The 16,722-nt window shown below is 39.1% G+C and overlaps 2 long non-coding RNA genes across 2 annotated transcripts; one reads left to right on the top strand and one right to left on the bottom strand.

The window, feature by feature from the left end:
* The first annotated feature begins 1,190 nt into the window (after positions 1-1,190).
* LOC116549088 lies at positions 1,191-16,036 on the top strand. The gene is made up of 3 exons (XR_004267708.1): positions 1,191-1,289; positions 8,591-8,600; positions 16,017-16,036. It is a non-coding gene; the product is annotated as an uncharacterized LOC116549088 (long non-coding RNA).
* On the bottom strand, positions 1,650-7,548 carry LOC116549089. The gene is made up of 4 exons (XR_004267709.1): positions 7,538-7,548; positions 7,271-7,275; positions 4,127-4,129; positions 1,650-1,747 (listed from the first exon to the last, which is right to left on the bottom strand). It is a non-coding gene; the product is annotated as an uncharacterized LOC116549089 (long non-coding RNA).
* Positions 16,037-16,722: the final 686 nt, after the last annotated feature.

The following is a 16,722-nucleotide window of genomic DNA, read 5'->3' as shown; positions in this document are numbered from 1 at the left end:
AAGGTGGAAATTGACCTTGTTTGGTCAGCCTCAGTGTCCAATACACCAAAAATCTATCTGTGACATTGACACAAACATGAAGAAGTCACAAGTATTTGATTCTTAATTTAGAAAAACAAAGTACACAACCTGCCTCAGACTGTGTGGAGAAAATAAGGATATTTACTTATACAGGGTTAGGCAAAGTTTTTCTATGAACGTAATAGAAAATTACTTAATTGTTATAAAATTTCAATAGTCTCCCCTTACCTGTGGAAGTTACAGTCCAAGACCCCCCGTGGATGCCTGAAATGCAGATAGTACTAAACCTGATTGCCATTGATAACCTACACGTCACATTTGACATTTTTCTTTAAAAGTAAATAGGCAGCCGGGCACGGTAGCTCATGCCTGTAAGGCCAGCACTTTGGGAGGCAGAGACAGGCAGATCACTGGAGGTCAGGAGTTTGAGACCAGCCTGGCCAACATGGTGAAACCCAATCTCTACTAAAAATACAGAAATTAGCCTGGCAGATGGCCATAATTAGGTGGCAGAGGGCTGTAATCTCAGATACTTGGGAGACTAAGGCAGGAGAATTGCTTGAAACTGGGAGGCAGAGGTTGCAGTGAGGTGAGATCATGACACTGTGCTCTAGCCTGGGCAAGAAAGCAAGACTCTGTCTCAAAAATAATAAATAAATAAATAAATAAATAAGTAAACAGACTTCCAGATTAACAGCCTAGGGAAGGTTTTATAATTCATGGCAACACCCTGTCCGTGAGTAAAGAACCTTATCATAGGTCCCTCAAATTGTGGATGTTAATGCATAACCTACTGAAAAGGACGGTAATTTATTTCAGAATCATAACGTTTTACTGACCATCATGCATGTGGATATTAATATTTTAGCCCATATGTTGCAATCAGTATCAAAAATTGCAACCTCTCTATTGTATCCTCCAATAAAAATGCACAACTATGGTATGAGGAGTCATACCATATTAATGCATAACCACTGAAAAGGACAGTAATTTATTTCAGAATCATAAAGTTTTACTGACCATCATGCATGCAGATATTAATATTTTAGCCTGTATGTTGCAATCAGTATCAAAAATTGCAACCTCTGTATTGTATCCTCCAATAAAAAAGCACAACTATGGTATGAGGAGTCCCCCTCCTTTCTCCTAAACTTTCCTACAGAAGCCCCTTAACTTCTGAGACTCCAGAACACTCCCAACTTTTTTGTGTGTTTTCCCAGGTCAATCCTCATATTTGGCTTCCAATAAACCTTTATCAAACTATTTCTGTCTCAAAAGTTTTAATTTTGGTCAACACCATCAATTGGAACATGTTTCTATTTATATCTACTACCCACAAACTTAAGGCCTTTTCCTTTTAACTAAACCCTTATCACCCTCTGTACCTATAACTTTTGCAGATTGAGATACAACAGCAAAACTAGCCTGAATTTCTTTTTCCTTCTTTTTTTTTTTTTTTTTTTTTTAAGATGGGGTTTCACCATGATGGCCAGGCTGGTCTTGAACTCCTGACCTCAGGTGATCCACCCACCTCGGCCTCCTAAAGTGCTAGGAATACAAATGTGAGCCACCGCACCCGGCCTCTTTTTCTTTCTTCACAGTTTCACAGATAGATTTGTTCTTACCATAGATCTTAGCAACTTTGACATGCAATATTTTCTTTCCTTATTGAGAACTTTCACTTTTTTGCTCAAAGGAAGCACTTTATGGTTTCTCTTTGGCATATCTGAATTACCATGATTACTCTTACACATTGAGACCATCATTAAGTAAAAGGGTTACCTGAACACATGCATTGCAATACTGCAACAGTCGATCTCATAACCGAGAAGACTATTACATGACTAATGAGCAGATACCACAGGCAGTGTGAAAATGCTGGACAAAGAGATGATTCATGTACCAAATGGAAAGTCATGAGATTTCATCATGCTATTCAGAGTGTTCCATAGTTTAAAACTTAGGAATTGCCAGGCGCGGTGGCTCACGCCTGTAATCCCAGCACTTTGGGAGGCCGAGGCGGGTGGATCACGAGGTCAAGAGATCGAGACCATCCTGGTCAACACGGTGAAACCCCGTCTCTACTAAAGCTACAAAAAATTAGCTGGGCATGGTGGCGCGTGCCTGTAATCCCAGCTACTCAGGAGGCTGAGGCAGGAGAATTGCCTGAACCCAGGAGGCGGAGGTTGCGGTGAGCCGAGATCGCCCCATTGCACTCCAGCCTGGGTAACAAAAGCAAAACTCCGCCTCAAAAAAAAAAAAAAAAAAACAACTTAGGAATTGCTTATTTCTGAATGTTCCATTTTATATTTTTGGACCACAGTTGAGCACAGGTAACTGAAACCATGGAAAGTAAAATCTCTTATAAAGGGGGAAACTCTATATTCTGTATTACAATCTATTGCCTAAAACTATTAAAGACACCAAAGACAGCCTAATTTATTCACGTGATTTGACAAAAAACAGATCAGGTACTTAACGTTTTTTGTTTTGTTTTGTTTTGTTTTGAGATGGAGTTTCACTCTTGTCACCCAAGCTGGAGTGCAATAGTGCGATCTTGCTCACTGGAACCTCCGCCTCCCGGGTCCAAGCAATTCTCCTGCCTCAGCCTCTCGAGTAGCTGGGATTACAGGTTCCTGCCACCAAGCCTGGCTAAATTTTTTATTTTTAGTAGAGACGAGGTTTCACCATGTTGGCCAGGCTGGTCTGGAACTCCTGACGTCAGGTGATCTGTGCACCTTGGCCTCCCAAAGTGCTGGGATTACAGGTGTGAGCTACCACACCCAGCGCTCTAAAACTTTTTTCAAATAGACCAATTTACTGATAACAGTAGATAAGTAAATAGCAACAAATTCCTGTTCCCCTATTCTTTCATGCCTGGCCTCATAGTGTACTATTCTCCCAGTCCAAATAGTCTCTCCTCTTCAAGCCACATATGACTGGCTACTGACAGTGTTAATGGCTCCTCTAGGACCACAGCTTGTCCACAGGCTGTCCATAAAGCCTTTTCTGGAAAGGGAGCTGGAGAAATAAAGTAGGGTCTGTGGCTACAATCCAAATTTTACATAATGCACCCTAGTCTGCTGCTCTCTGTCCAACATAGATACTTGTCCCACTCTTTCACGTTTCCTACTTAAGAAGCAGCGGCCTTGGCATAATAAAGATGCAATCATAGAACCAAATACCTAACTGTTTTATCTTGCTTAGGATGACAAACTCCAGCAATATTTAGAAAATAAATTACTTTCATTAGCATAAAGTCCTGATCAGTACAAAATGTTCTCTAGCTCAATATATAACGCATTCTCATCCAAACATTTCAAACTAAATTGTGACTTCTGCTTGTCCTTTTCTCAAGAGGAGATAATCATAAACAATATGGTCTAAGGAATTCCCATTAAAGACCTGACACATCTTCCGTTTCCTCTCTCCAAATGAGATAATCTCATAGAAACCTACATCTTCAATTTGTCACATTACAAATAATTGTTGGTATGTATTCTTTTTTATTTTTTTAAGAGATGGGGGTCTTGCTGTGTTGCCCAGGCTGGAGTGCTGCGGCTATTCACAGGCACGATCCCACTACTGATCAGCACAGGAGTGAACTGCTCCGTTTCCAACCTGGGCTGGTTCACCCCTCCTTAGGCAACCTGGTGGTCCCCCACTCCCAAGTGGTCACCACACTGATGCCGAACTTACTGCAGACACCCGATTGGCATAGTGCACTACAGCCCAGAACTCCTGGACTCAAGTGATCCTTCCACCTCAGCCTCCTGAGTCGCTGGGACTACAGGCACATGCCACCACGCCCAGCTCTATTTTAATATTATACTATCTGCTTTTCTTTTTCCAGCTGCAAATTTTATTACATAGTGCTAATATATTTGCTGCATCTTTTTAGCAGAGATTTAAAAGAAAATGATTTACATTTCATTGATACAGAGTATAATCAATCCTTTAAAATGCATTACTTTCAATAGTTTTGGGGGAACAGATGGTATTCTGTTACATGGATAAGTTCTTTAGTGCCAACTTCTGAGATTTTGGTGCATCTGTCACCCAAGCAGTGTACATTCTACCCAATGTGTAGTCTTTTATCCTTTACCCACTTTGTCCCGTTCCTCTCAAGTCCTCAAAGTCCGTTATATCATTCTTATGCCTTTGTGTCCTCATAACTTAGCTTCCACTTATAAGTGAGAACACATTTGGTTTTCCATTCCTGAGTTACTTTATTTAGAAAAATGTTCTCTAGCTCCCAGGTTGCTGCAAATGCCATTATCTCATTCATTTTTATGACTGAATATTATTCCATGGTGTATATATACCATATTTTATTTATCCACTTGGTGGTCAATGGGCATTTATACTGGTTCTGTATTTTTTTCCGTTGCAACTTGTGCTGCTATAACCATGCATATGCGAGTGTCTTTTTCATATAATGACTTATTTTCCTCTGTGTAGATACCCAGTAGTGGGAGTGCTGAATCGAATGGTAGTTCTACTTTTAGTTCTTTAAGGAATCTCCACGCTGTTTTCCATAGTGATTGTACTAGTTTACATCCCCACCAGCAGTGTAAAAGTGTTCACTCTTCACTACATCCACACCAACATCTACTATTTTTTATTTTTAAGTTATGGCCATTCTTGCAGGAGTAAGGTGATATCTCATTGTGGTTTTAATTTGCATTTCCCTGATAATTGGTGATGTTGAGCATTTTTCTTATATTTATTATTTATTGGCCATTTGTGTATCTTCTTTTTTTTGAGATGGAGTCTCACTCTGCCCCCCCGGCTGGAGTGCAGTGGCGTGATCTTGGTTCACTGCAACTTCTGTCTCCCGGGTTCAAGTCATTCTCCTGCCTCAGCCTCCCGAGTAGCTGGGATTACAGGCAATTGCCACCACGCCCAGCTAATTTTTGTATTTTTAGTAGAGAGGGGGTTTCACCATGTTGGCCAGGCTGGTCTTGAACTCCTGACCTCAGGAAATCCATCTGCCTTGGCCTCCCAAAGTGCTGGGATTACAGGAGTGAGCTACTGTGCCCCGCCTGCATATCTTCTTTTGAGAATTGTCTATTCATGTCCTTTGCCCACTTTTTTATGGGGTTGTTTTTTTCTTGATTTGTTTAAATTCCTTGTAGATTCTGGATATTAGTTCTTTGTCAAATGCATAGTCTGTGAATATTTTCTCCCATTCTGTGGGTTGTCTGTTTACTAGGCTGATTATTTCTTTTGCTGTGCAGAAGCTTTTTATTTTAATTAGGTCCCATCTATTTACCTGTTTGTTGCACTTGGTTTTAGGTTCTTGGTCATGAACTCTTTGTCTACGCTAACATCTAAAAGAGTTTTACCAATTTTATCTTCTGGAATGTTTATGGTTTCAAGTCTTAGATTTAAGTATTTGATCCACCTTGAATTGATTTTTGTATAAGGTGAGAGACAAGGATCCAGTTTCATTCTTCTACATGTGGCTTGCTAATTATTCCATCACCATTTGTCGAAGAGGATGTCCTTGCCTCATTTTATGTTTTTGGTTGCCCTGTTGGAGATCAGTTGGCTATAAGTAGTTGGCTTTATTTCTGGGTCTTCTACTCTGTTTCATTGGTCTATGTCAATATCCCGGATGAAAAAAGATGCAAAAATCCTCAACAAAATACTAACTAAACAAATCCAACAGCATATCAAAAAGACAGTACACCATGATCAAGTAAGTTTCATACCAGGAATGCAGGGATAATTTAGCATATGCAAAGAAAAAAATGTGATACATAACATAAACAGAGTTAAAACAAAATCATAGGATCATCTCGACAGATACAGAAAAACCATTTGGCAAAATCCAGCATCACTTTATGATTAAAACGCTTGGCAAAATTGGCACAGAAGGGACATAACTCAAGGTAATAAAAGCCATCTATAACAAACCCACAGCCAACATTATACTGAATGGGGAAAAATTGAAAGCATTTCCTCTGAGAATTAGAACAAGACAAGGATGCTCACGTTCATCACTTTTATTCAACGTCGTACTAGAAGTCCTACCCAGAGCAATCAGACAAGAGAAAACTAAAGGGCATCCAAATTGGTAAAGAGGAAGTCAAACTGTTGCTGTTCACCAATGATATGATCATATACCCAGAAAATCCTAAAGATTCATTCAAAAAGCTCCTAGATCTGATAAATAAATTCAGTAAAATTTCAGGATTCAAAATAAATGTACACAAATCAGTAGCATTGCTATACACCAACAAGAACAAGGCTGAAAAACAAATCAAGAACTCAATCCCTTTTACAACAGCTACAAAAAAATAAAACAATACTTAGGAACATACCTAACCAAGGAAGTGAAATGTCTCTACAAGGAAAACTACAAAACAGTGCTGAAAGAAATCATCAGCAACACAAACAAATGGAAACATATTCCATGCTCAAAGATGGGCAGAAACAATATTTCGAAAATGAACATACTACCAAAACCGCCTTACAGATTCAATGAAGTTCCCATCAAGGTACCACAATCATTCTTCACAAAACTAGAAAAACATACTAAAATTCATACGAAGCCAAAAAAGACCCCACATAGCCAAAGCAATACTAAACAAAAAGAATAAATCTGGAGGCATCACATTACCCAACTTCAAATTATACTACAAAGCTATAGTTACCAAAACAGCACGGTACTGGTATATACTGTATGCTTTTCTAATAAATTGAAACCAGTGTTGTAGTACATCCCTTTATTATAGGTTTTACAGTTACCAGGTAAGTTCAATACTTTTAGTAAAGCAAGCTTTCCAATGTTGTTTTTTGAGTTTTCTGTTTGTTTTTTTCTTTTCTTTTTATTTATTTTTGAGACAGAATTTTGCTTGTTACCCAGGCTAGAGTACAATGGCACGATCTCAGCTTACTGCCACCTCTGTCTCCCGTGTTCAAGCAATTCTCCTGCCTCAGCCTCCCAAGTAGCTTGGATTACAGGCATGCACCACTACTTTCAGCTAATTTTGTATTTTTAGTAGAGATGGGGTTTCTCCATGTTGGTCAGGCTGGTCTCGAACTCCCAACATCAGGTGATTCACCCACCTTGGCCTCCCACAATGCTGCAATTACAGGCGTGAGCCACCACACCCTACTGAACCTACACGTTTCTTTATTAGAGTTCTGAAGATTTTTATTTCATTCATTGATCTTAAAGTTATCTGAAATCAGGGTTCAAGACTACTTGTTAGAGTCTTTTCCACTCTAGCTTTTGGACTATAGCTGATTGCAAATGCTTTTAGAGAAGACTTTAAAGCAATAACTGTGGATGACAAAAACTTAGAATAGTCATGGTTAAAAATCTGATGAAAGTTCCTGGCCAGGTGCAGTGACTCACACCTGTAATCCCAGCACTTTGGGAGGTTGAGGTGGGCAGATTGCTTGAGCCCAGGAGTTTGAGACCAGCCTGGGCAACATGGTGAAATCCCAATGTTTTAGAACATTTATATCAATAGCATACACATAAATGTAACTGAAGAAATACCTAGTATCACTTAACATTTGTCAATGATTCCCTTAAAATTTGCCAAATAAGCCTAATTATTTAATATATCTACAAGATGAGAGACACAACTTTGAGGCTCTCCAGCGACCAATTGGAAAATCCCAATGTTAACTTTAAGTCAAAAAGACTTAGTTTCTGATTTTGATGATGTGGGTAGAGGAAGGGCCTGCCAAAGAAGCTAAAAAGTTCAAAGACAAAATCACAGGTTACCGTAAAATAATAGCCGTTAATTTAATCAGAGTGACAAAAGACTTCAAAAGCAATACAGAAAGTTACATGGATGTAAAAACTTAAACCCATTTAAAGTTCACTTTTCTATGTAATCCAAAACCTAAGACAAGACAGGAAGCTATCTTCATAAAACATAAAATATTTGTTTTTTTCAGGCCAGAAGAAAAACCTCTTGCAGTATGATTGCTCATGGGGAGCCCATTTAGATAATTTGGAAATCAATCCTGATCAAAAGGATGCTTGTAAATCAGACACAGTAAGAATGTGTCTAGGGCTAAAAATATACATTACATTATACATGAATGTAAACAAGAAAACTAATACCTTGAGTTAGGGAATACATGGCTCTCAGTAACAAATAGAAAGTTTCCTGATTATATGGAACAGTTTAGACACATCAGTAAAAGCCAAGAGTACAGAATTGTGTTATACTGGAGGAATACATTGCATTTCCAGGACTTTAAGATAAACATTCTGGTGCTTGCTTTGGCAGCACATATACTAAAGTTGGAATGACACAGAGAAAATTTACATGGCCACAAGCTGTTAAAAAAATAATAATTTTTTTTTAAATTTCAGCATCAGATTGTAACAATAGAGTCAGAACAGGAAAAAAAAAGTTACAGAAATTGATGAAAAGATTGCAGAAGAAATTTATCACCCCAGCCAAGAAAAATGTTATACCTTTTCAAAGAGAGAAAGAACAAAGGGCAATAACGTAAGACCTGCAAATCACATGCAGCAAGGCACAGCAAAAGTTGAGGGTTTTTTTTTTTTTTTTAGTTAATGTTGAACTTCTAGGCTGGACATGGTGGCTCATACCTGTAATCTCAGCACTTTGAGAGGCCAAGGCAGGTGGATCACTTGAGCCCAGGAGTTCAAAACCAGCATGGAGAACATAGGGAAACCCTGTCTTTACAAAAAATAAAACAAAAATTAGCTGGATATGGTGGCACAGACCTGTAGTCCTAGCTACTGGGGAGGCTGAGGCCAGAGGATTGCTTGAGCATGCAAGGTCAAGGCTGCAGTGTGCTCAGATGGAGTCGCTGCACTCCAGCCTGGGTGACAGAACGAGAACCTGTTTCAAAAAAAAAAATGCCAGGCATGGTGGCTCACACCTATAATCCCAGCAATTTGGGAGGCCAAGGTGGGCAGATCACATGTGGCCAGGCGTTTGAGACCAGCCTGGCCAACATGTCGAAACCTCGTCTGTTCTAAAAATACAAAAAATTAGCCGGGAGTGGTGGCATGCGCCTACAGTAGTCCCAGCTACTCAGGAGTGTGAGGCAGGAGAATAGGAGAATCACTTGAACCTATGAGGCAGAGGCTGCAGTAAGCCAAGATTGTGCCACTGCACTCCAGCCTGGTGACAGAGTGAAACTCCCTTTCTAAAAAAAAATAAAATAAAATAAATAAAAATTGAACTTCTAAAGTATAAATCTGAGAAGTTACAAAAAAGAAAAATTTTATCTTGAGAAATAAAATTATTAGTCTTAATGAAAAAAAATTGCATTAGGCCAGGCGCAGTACACCTGGGAGGCCAAGGTGGGTGGCTCCACCAAAAAAATTAAAAATTAGCTGGGCGTGGTGGCAGACACGTGTGATCCCAGCTACTCCAGAGGCTGAGGCAGGAGGTTGCAGTGATCCAAGATTGTGTCATTGCATTCCAGCACTCCAGCCTGGGCGACAGAGCAATACTCTGTCACACACACACACACACACACACACACACACACACACACCCACCCACCCACAAACCACAAAGACAGCATCTCCAAACTAAAACTTCAGATAGATCTTAAGAAGAAATGTGGCAGAATATTTTTAATATTAAAGCTCAATTTTTAGAAAGACCCTTCTAATTATATAGCCAACTTGATCATAAACAAAATTTCTCTCATAAATTCCAGTTTCACAAACCTTATCACAACTATTCAGACCACTGATGACATACTTGAATTTTCTGCTTTGTCTTATACTTCTCTTTCTTAACCACTCATTTTACCTTAGGACAAAAATTTACCACAGAAGATTCTTTGTTATACAAAATTATTCTCTGTTCTTTTTAACCTTCTTTACCAAAAATATATCCTCACATCCATACATTTTTTGAGTACTAATGGATCTACTTCACTGGCTTAAATACCTGCAAAGCATTCTGCCAAAAAGATGTTCCAAGACAGATTTGGTAATTTCTCTATCCTTGCAAAATATCTTTCAATACTTGGCTGGGCATGGTGGCTAAGGCCTGTAATCCCAGCATTTTGTTAGGCTGAGGGGGCGGATCACTTAAGGTCAGGAATTGGAGACCAGCCTGGCCAACATGGCAAAGCCCCATCTCTACTAAAACACAAAAGTTAGGCTAGTGGCGTGCGACTGTAATCCCAGCTACTCAGGAGACTGAGGTGAGAGAATCGCTTGAGCCCAGGAGGTGGGAAGTTGCAGTGAGCCCAGATCATGCCACTGCCCTCCAGCCTGGGCAACTGAGACCCTGCCTCAGAAAAAAAATATATATTTCTATACTTAATGTTTGTGTGATTGCTGAAAACACTGTGGCCCCTTTACAATGGGTTGGTGAACAATGGTTTGGCAAACTCTGAGGTCATCAAAGCATCTTCTTGAAAAATATGACTTTAGAAGATAGCCAACATTTGTATTAGACTATATTCTTCAGAAATAAAAGAATCATAGAAAGAAGAGCAGTAAGAAATTTATAAATATGTACACACACAAATAGGGAGAAAGATGGAGTAATTATCTCATATGTATGTATTTATAATAAAATTATATTTAGAAGAATAGATAAGGAAGCTAGTTATGAGTCTTTTAACCTCGTAAGGCAAAGGCATTTAAAGACCAAAGCTCAGAATGCTACTTAATCCTTAGGTTTTTGTGTGTGTTCTGAAGGCTTAAGTTTGTCAGCCTGCAGAAGTAATGAAGCAGTTCAGTTTGCGAATTGAAGTTAATGAAAAATAAAAAATCCTAATCAGATTTAGTTTGGAGTCAGCTTTAGAGAATAGCACTTTTGGCTGGGCGTGGTGGCTCACATCTGTAATCCCAGCACTTAGGGAGGCTGAGGCGGGTGGATTACAAGGTTAAGAGAATGAGGCCATCCTGGCCAACATGGTGAAACCCCGTCTCTACTAAAAATAGAAAAAATAGCTGGGCATGTTGGCGTGTGCCTGGGAGGCTGAGGCAGGAGAACTGCTTGAGCCCAGGAGGCGGAGGTTGCAGTGAGCTGAGATAGCACCATTGCACTCCAGCTTGGGCAACAGAGTGCAATGGCGCTCAAAAAAAAAAAAAGAATATCACTTTCAGGCCAGGCGCGTGGCTCAGACCTGTAATCCTAGCATTTTGGGAAGCCTAAATGGACAGATCGCCTGAGGTCAGGAGTTCAAGACCAGCCTGTCCAATATGCTGAAACCCCATCTCTACTAAAAATACAACAATTAGCTACGCATGGTGGTGCACGCCTATAGTCCCAGCTACTCGGGAGGCTGAGGCAAAATAATTGTTTGAACACAGGAGGTGGAGGTTACAGTAAGCTGAGATCATGCCATTCAACTCCAGCCTGGGCCACAGTGTGAGACTCAGTAAAAAACAAACAAACAAACAGGATAGCACTTTCAGAAAACTGTGTTATATGCCATTACTACCTTCCTTCTGCTGTTATTAAATGAAGATAAGAAGTGAAGAATAAATAGCAAGAAAGAAGGCGGCCATCAACAGACTCAAACAGTGAAAATACAACAACGATCTAGGAAAGTACTACTTTTACCCATTATTTCATGTTTAAAAGTTTGCTTCTAGGTACATGGATTATATTCCACCTATCATTATCACATTATAATGATAATAAGAGAGCATGAACTTTGGAGTCTAGATAGACTTGAGCTCAAATCCTAGGTCTACAATTTTCTAGCTGAGTCAGCTTAGCAATGTCATTTAACCTTTGAGTCTGTTTTCACTTATAAAATAAGAATGACAGTAGATGATCAGTAAATGTTGGTTAGGAGATCTGGATAGTATACCTACCAAATCATATTGAGAGCACTACCTTTACATAAATAAAATAGTTACACTATCCTGAAAGTGTGGTTCTCAGATCAGTAGCATCAGTGTCACCTTTGAGCTTATTAGAAATGCAAATTGCTGAATCCTATCCAGACCTATGTAATCAGATGGTCTGGAATAGGGCCCAGGAAACTGCTTTATAAGCTCTTTAGCTGAGTCTTATGCATGTTAAAGTTTGAGAACTACTGCCTCAGAGATCAGCTAGAAATGATTTTTCTGGGATCAATTCCATTAATGAACATGAAAGGATCTAATAGTCATCTGCAGGACCAATTTATCTGCTAGGCACAAGCAGCACAGTGCTGAGAGCCCATGACACTTATAAGGTGTTATGAAAATGTTTTGGGCCGGGCGCGGTGGCTCACGCCTGTAATCCAAGCACTTTGGAGGCCAAGGCGGTCAGATCACCTGACGTTGGGAGTTCAAGACCAGCCTGACCAACATGGTGAAACCCCTTCTTAAAAAAAAAAAAAAAGAAAAAAAAAAAAGAAAATGTTTTAATTTTTTTTAATCAAAAGAAAAAAATGAACATAATGATAATAATAAATCCAGTCTGGATTATATTTTATGTTTATACCAAAGTAGTTGTAAAATTAACTAATTTTAAAATTTCAAATGTATTTTTATATACAGTATTTAAACTCTGGCTAAAAAAAGTTTTGATATATTTCCAATGGAGAAAGGGCCCCATGAAGTCACAGTGCTTAGGGCCCAGGAAAGTCATAATGCAGCCCCAGTCAACTGAAAACTTCCCTGTTCATTTCTAAATGTTGACACTGAAGGTGCCTGGTAGGAACTGACTATAAGAAATGTGTGTTATTTTGAGGATCTATTCACTTACAATTTTTAAAAGATTAGTTTTGAGCTTTATTTAATCAAAAATTTAAAATTGTAAGCATTAAAATGACTGATAGACCACCTACGAAAACTCTAGGAAAAAACCTGCAACATGGAAGAGGGACAGAAATCATTGACTAAAGAGAAGAACTAGAAATTAAAAAGAAGCATGAAATACGGTAGGATAAAAAAACAAGATAATCAGCAAGTTGAAAGTAAAATGGAATAATGTAGAAATTATGTTAGGACAGAAACTTATATCATTATAACAGAAATTAATATACTACTTTCATATGATGTTCATTGTTTCATCTGGCACAAATACACTTAGCTGGTGAAAAATTATCAACCAGTCACTAATTGCAGAACTTGCTACTGTCTCCTGAAACTTGTATTTGGTTGTGGATTAACTATATACTGAATATCTCAGTATAGTGTTTAGAAGAACTGGATTTGATAATTATGTTTTCAAAAAAATATATGTATTAAAACAGTTATTATTTTATTGATCACTATTAAGCTCTACCAGCATAGAATATGGTTCAGTTTATCCAAGTAGTTTTATACACTGCATTTTAAATTTGGCTAAAATAGAGGAAACATCAGCTATGATAGAAAAGAATTTGCAGACTTAGGAATAACATACACAGAGAGGAAACTTTATTCTGTGTCTATAACCAACTCAAATCTTCCGTTTGTTAATTCCCAGACCCCTCAGAGCAACTCAAGTTATTTCAGCATTATAATCTTCAAACCAAACCCTAGGTTCACACCTGGATTGCTGATCCCTTTTAGAGTATCTTTCCTTGATTTCTACCACAATGTTATTTGGGACATAGACATTTTCTGAACCTCTGAGAAGACTGTATTACATAGTCTTTAAGGAGTCCAGGTTCTAGAATTCTGATTCTAAATTTTCCTTGGGAAAAATTATTTTTGCTATGTTGCATTTATTTACTAATTAAGCAGATATGTATTAACATCTATTGGTGCAAGATTCTATTAAAACAGAAAGTGCATTGCAGATGGAGGGGAAAACATGTCCAAAGGCTCTGATGTAAGAAAGAAAAACTGAAAAATACTGAAAATGGCTGTAGCTTCATGAAGAAGGTGAGAATGCTGCAAGAGGAGGCTAGTGAGGTAGGTAGGGAGGGTCTGGGATTTAAGACTTTATCCTAAGAGCAAGGGGAAACCTTTGAGTGGTTGTAAACAGGAAAGTGCTGTTACCTGATTTACATAGAAAAGGAAGGGAGGGAGGGAGGGAGGGGCCAGGTGTGGTGGCTCATGCCTGTAATTGCAGCAACTTGAAAGGTTTAGATGGGTGGATGACTTGAGCTTATGAGTTCAGGATCAGCCTGGGCAACATGGTAAAACCCTGTCTCTACAAAACACACACAAAAAATGGAAAGAATGAAGGAATGAAGAAAGGAAGGAAATGAAGGAAGGAAGGGAGGGAGGGAGGGAGGGAGGGAAGGAAGGAAGGAAGGAAGGAAGGAAAGAGGGGGTCAGGCATGGTAGCTCACACCTGTAATTCCAGCACTTGGAAGGTTGAGGTTGGTAGATCACTTGAGTTTATGAGTTCAAGACCAGCCTGGGCAACATGGTAAAACCCTGTCTCTATAAAACACACACAAGGCCGGGCGTGGTGGCTCACGCCTGTAATCCAAGTACTTTGGAGGCCAAGGAGGGCGGATCACCTGAGGTTGGGAGTTCAAGACCTGCCTGACCAATATGGTGAAACCCCATCTTTATAAAACACACACACACACATTAGCTAGGCATGGTGGTGCACACCTGCAGTTCCAGCTACTTGGTAGGCTGAGGTAGGAGAGTTACTTAACCTTGGAAGACAGAGGTTACAGAGAGCTGAGATTGCACCACTGCACTCAAGCTTGAGCCAGAGAGCCAGACCTTGACTCAAAAATAATAATTTTTTTTAAAAGATTATTGTGGCTTTTGTGTGACAAATGGATTAGAGGAGTAGAGAGAATAAGAAATAACCTGTTTGACACTATTACTGTAGTACGGCTGAAAGATTATAGTGGTTTAGATTGCAGGGGAGACACTGGAACTGGAAAAAATATGAATAGATACAAAAGATAATTAGGAAAAAGATTTGATTAAAAAAAGAAAGGAAAGAGGAGACAGAGGGAGCGAAAGAGAAACAAGTGATTCCTAGCTTTCTGGTTTCTGAAACCGGAAATGTGGGAATGACATGAGTGAATGACAATGCTATTCACCAGGCTAAGAAAACCAGGAAAGGAACAGAGTTAAGGAGTGTCTTATGCTCTTGGGTGTCTCCACAGTATTCTGCAGATTGTCTCAGTTCTGTTTTCCTCTGAATTTTGTTTGCATAGAATGCTTAAAGATGTTAGCCCTCTGGTAATCACCATTGGTTATTCTTTCTCTCAGAACTTAGACTACACAAAACACTGAGAAGATTCTTGATATGGGGCCTCATAAATTTATGTTTTTGAACCAGTTTAATTAGATTACAGCTATGCTGGTGAATTCCCTGCAAAGCTCCCAAGTGTATGGTATGGTGGAACATCTCAAAGGTTATAAAGAATATGATCAACTGTTTTTACTACAAAAGAGATAAACTGTAGTGCAGTGAGGAGAGTGGGGATCTTGAGAAGGCACTAGGGTAAGGAATATGTTAGGGGACTCAGTTAAAGAAGAACAAACTCCATCTCTATTGTAACAGTAGAATATAAAAAATAAAATGGGTAGGTGCAGATGCAAATAGTTTAGGGAAACTAAAGAAATACTCATGACATGTATTTCTCTCTGAAGTATGAAGCAAGGAATTCTGCTGAGTGATGAGTAAACAGTTGAAGTTTGAAATCGTTGTAGTGGACAGTTGGAAATATTTGACAAACTTGTAGGAAGATGGTAGCTATGATGTCTTAGTGGGACCAATCTTCTCTGTTGGATGACTTTTCTTCAGCCCTCATTACCTTTCTATGTTCCAACAGGGAAGATGGGCATTTGAACTTACTCAGGGTGAGTATTTTAAGAGAGGAAAACCAGGAAATAGCAGAGAAGCAAGAGAGTTGGGCATATAATCAAGAAAGAGTAAATGAAACGAGGTAGCACAGAGTCTACATTAGGTAGGGAGAATGGTCATAGTGGTAGTAGTTTAGATGGGATGTTTCAATTATAGATATAACTCGAGATAATACAGGTTCAGTTCCATACCATTGCAATACAGAGATTACTACAATAAAGCAACTCATAAATTTTTTGGTTTCCCAGTTCATAGAAAAGTTATATTTACACCATATTATAGTTGATTAAATGTGTAAGGGCCAAGCACAGTGGCTCACACCTGTAATCCCAGCACTTTGGGAGCTGAGATGGGCTGATCACCTGAGGTCAGGAGTTTGAGACCAGCCTGGCCAACATGGAGAAACCTTGTCTCTATTAAAATTACAGAAATCAGTTGGCATGGTGGCACACGCCTGTAGTCTTAGCTATTCAGGAGGCTGAGGCAGGAGGATCGCTTGAACCCAGGAGGCGGAGATTGCAGTGAGTCGAGATTACGCCACTGCACTCCAGCCTGGGTGTCAGAGCGAGACTCTGTCTCAAAGAAAAAAAAATAGACAATTTATTAAAAAAAATTTTTTTTTTGCTAAAATGTTAATGATCATTTGAGCCTTTTGTTGGCAGGGGGTCTTCCTTGATGTCAATGGCTGATTAATGATCAGGGTAGTGGTTGCTAAAGGTTGGAGTGGCTGTCGTAATTTCTTAAAATAAAACAACAATGAAGATTGTTGCATAGATTGACTCTTCCTTTCATGAAAGATTTCTCTGTAGCAGATGACATTGTTTGATAATATTTTACCCACAGTACAACTTCAAAATTGGAGTCAGTTCTCTCAAGCTCTGCACTTCTTTGTTTACTAAATTGACGTAATATTCTAAATCTCTCATTGCCATTTCAACAATGTTCACAGCATCTCTACCAGGAGTAGATTCCATCTTAAGAATCCATTTTCTTTGCGCACCTAGAAGCAACT

Source organism: Sapajus apella, unplaced genomic scaffold, assembly GCF_009761245.1.
Source record: "Sapajus apella isolate SASKATOON/1434 unplaced genomic scaffold, GSC_monkey_1.0 scaffold6, whole genome shotgun sequence".
NCBI classification, from domain to species: Eukaryota; Metazoa; Chordata; class Mammalia; order Primates; family Cebidae; genus Sapajus; species Sapajus apella.
Note: the sequence above shows the minus strand (reverse complement) of the source record. Positions and strands in the feature narration are given on the sequence as shown.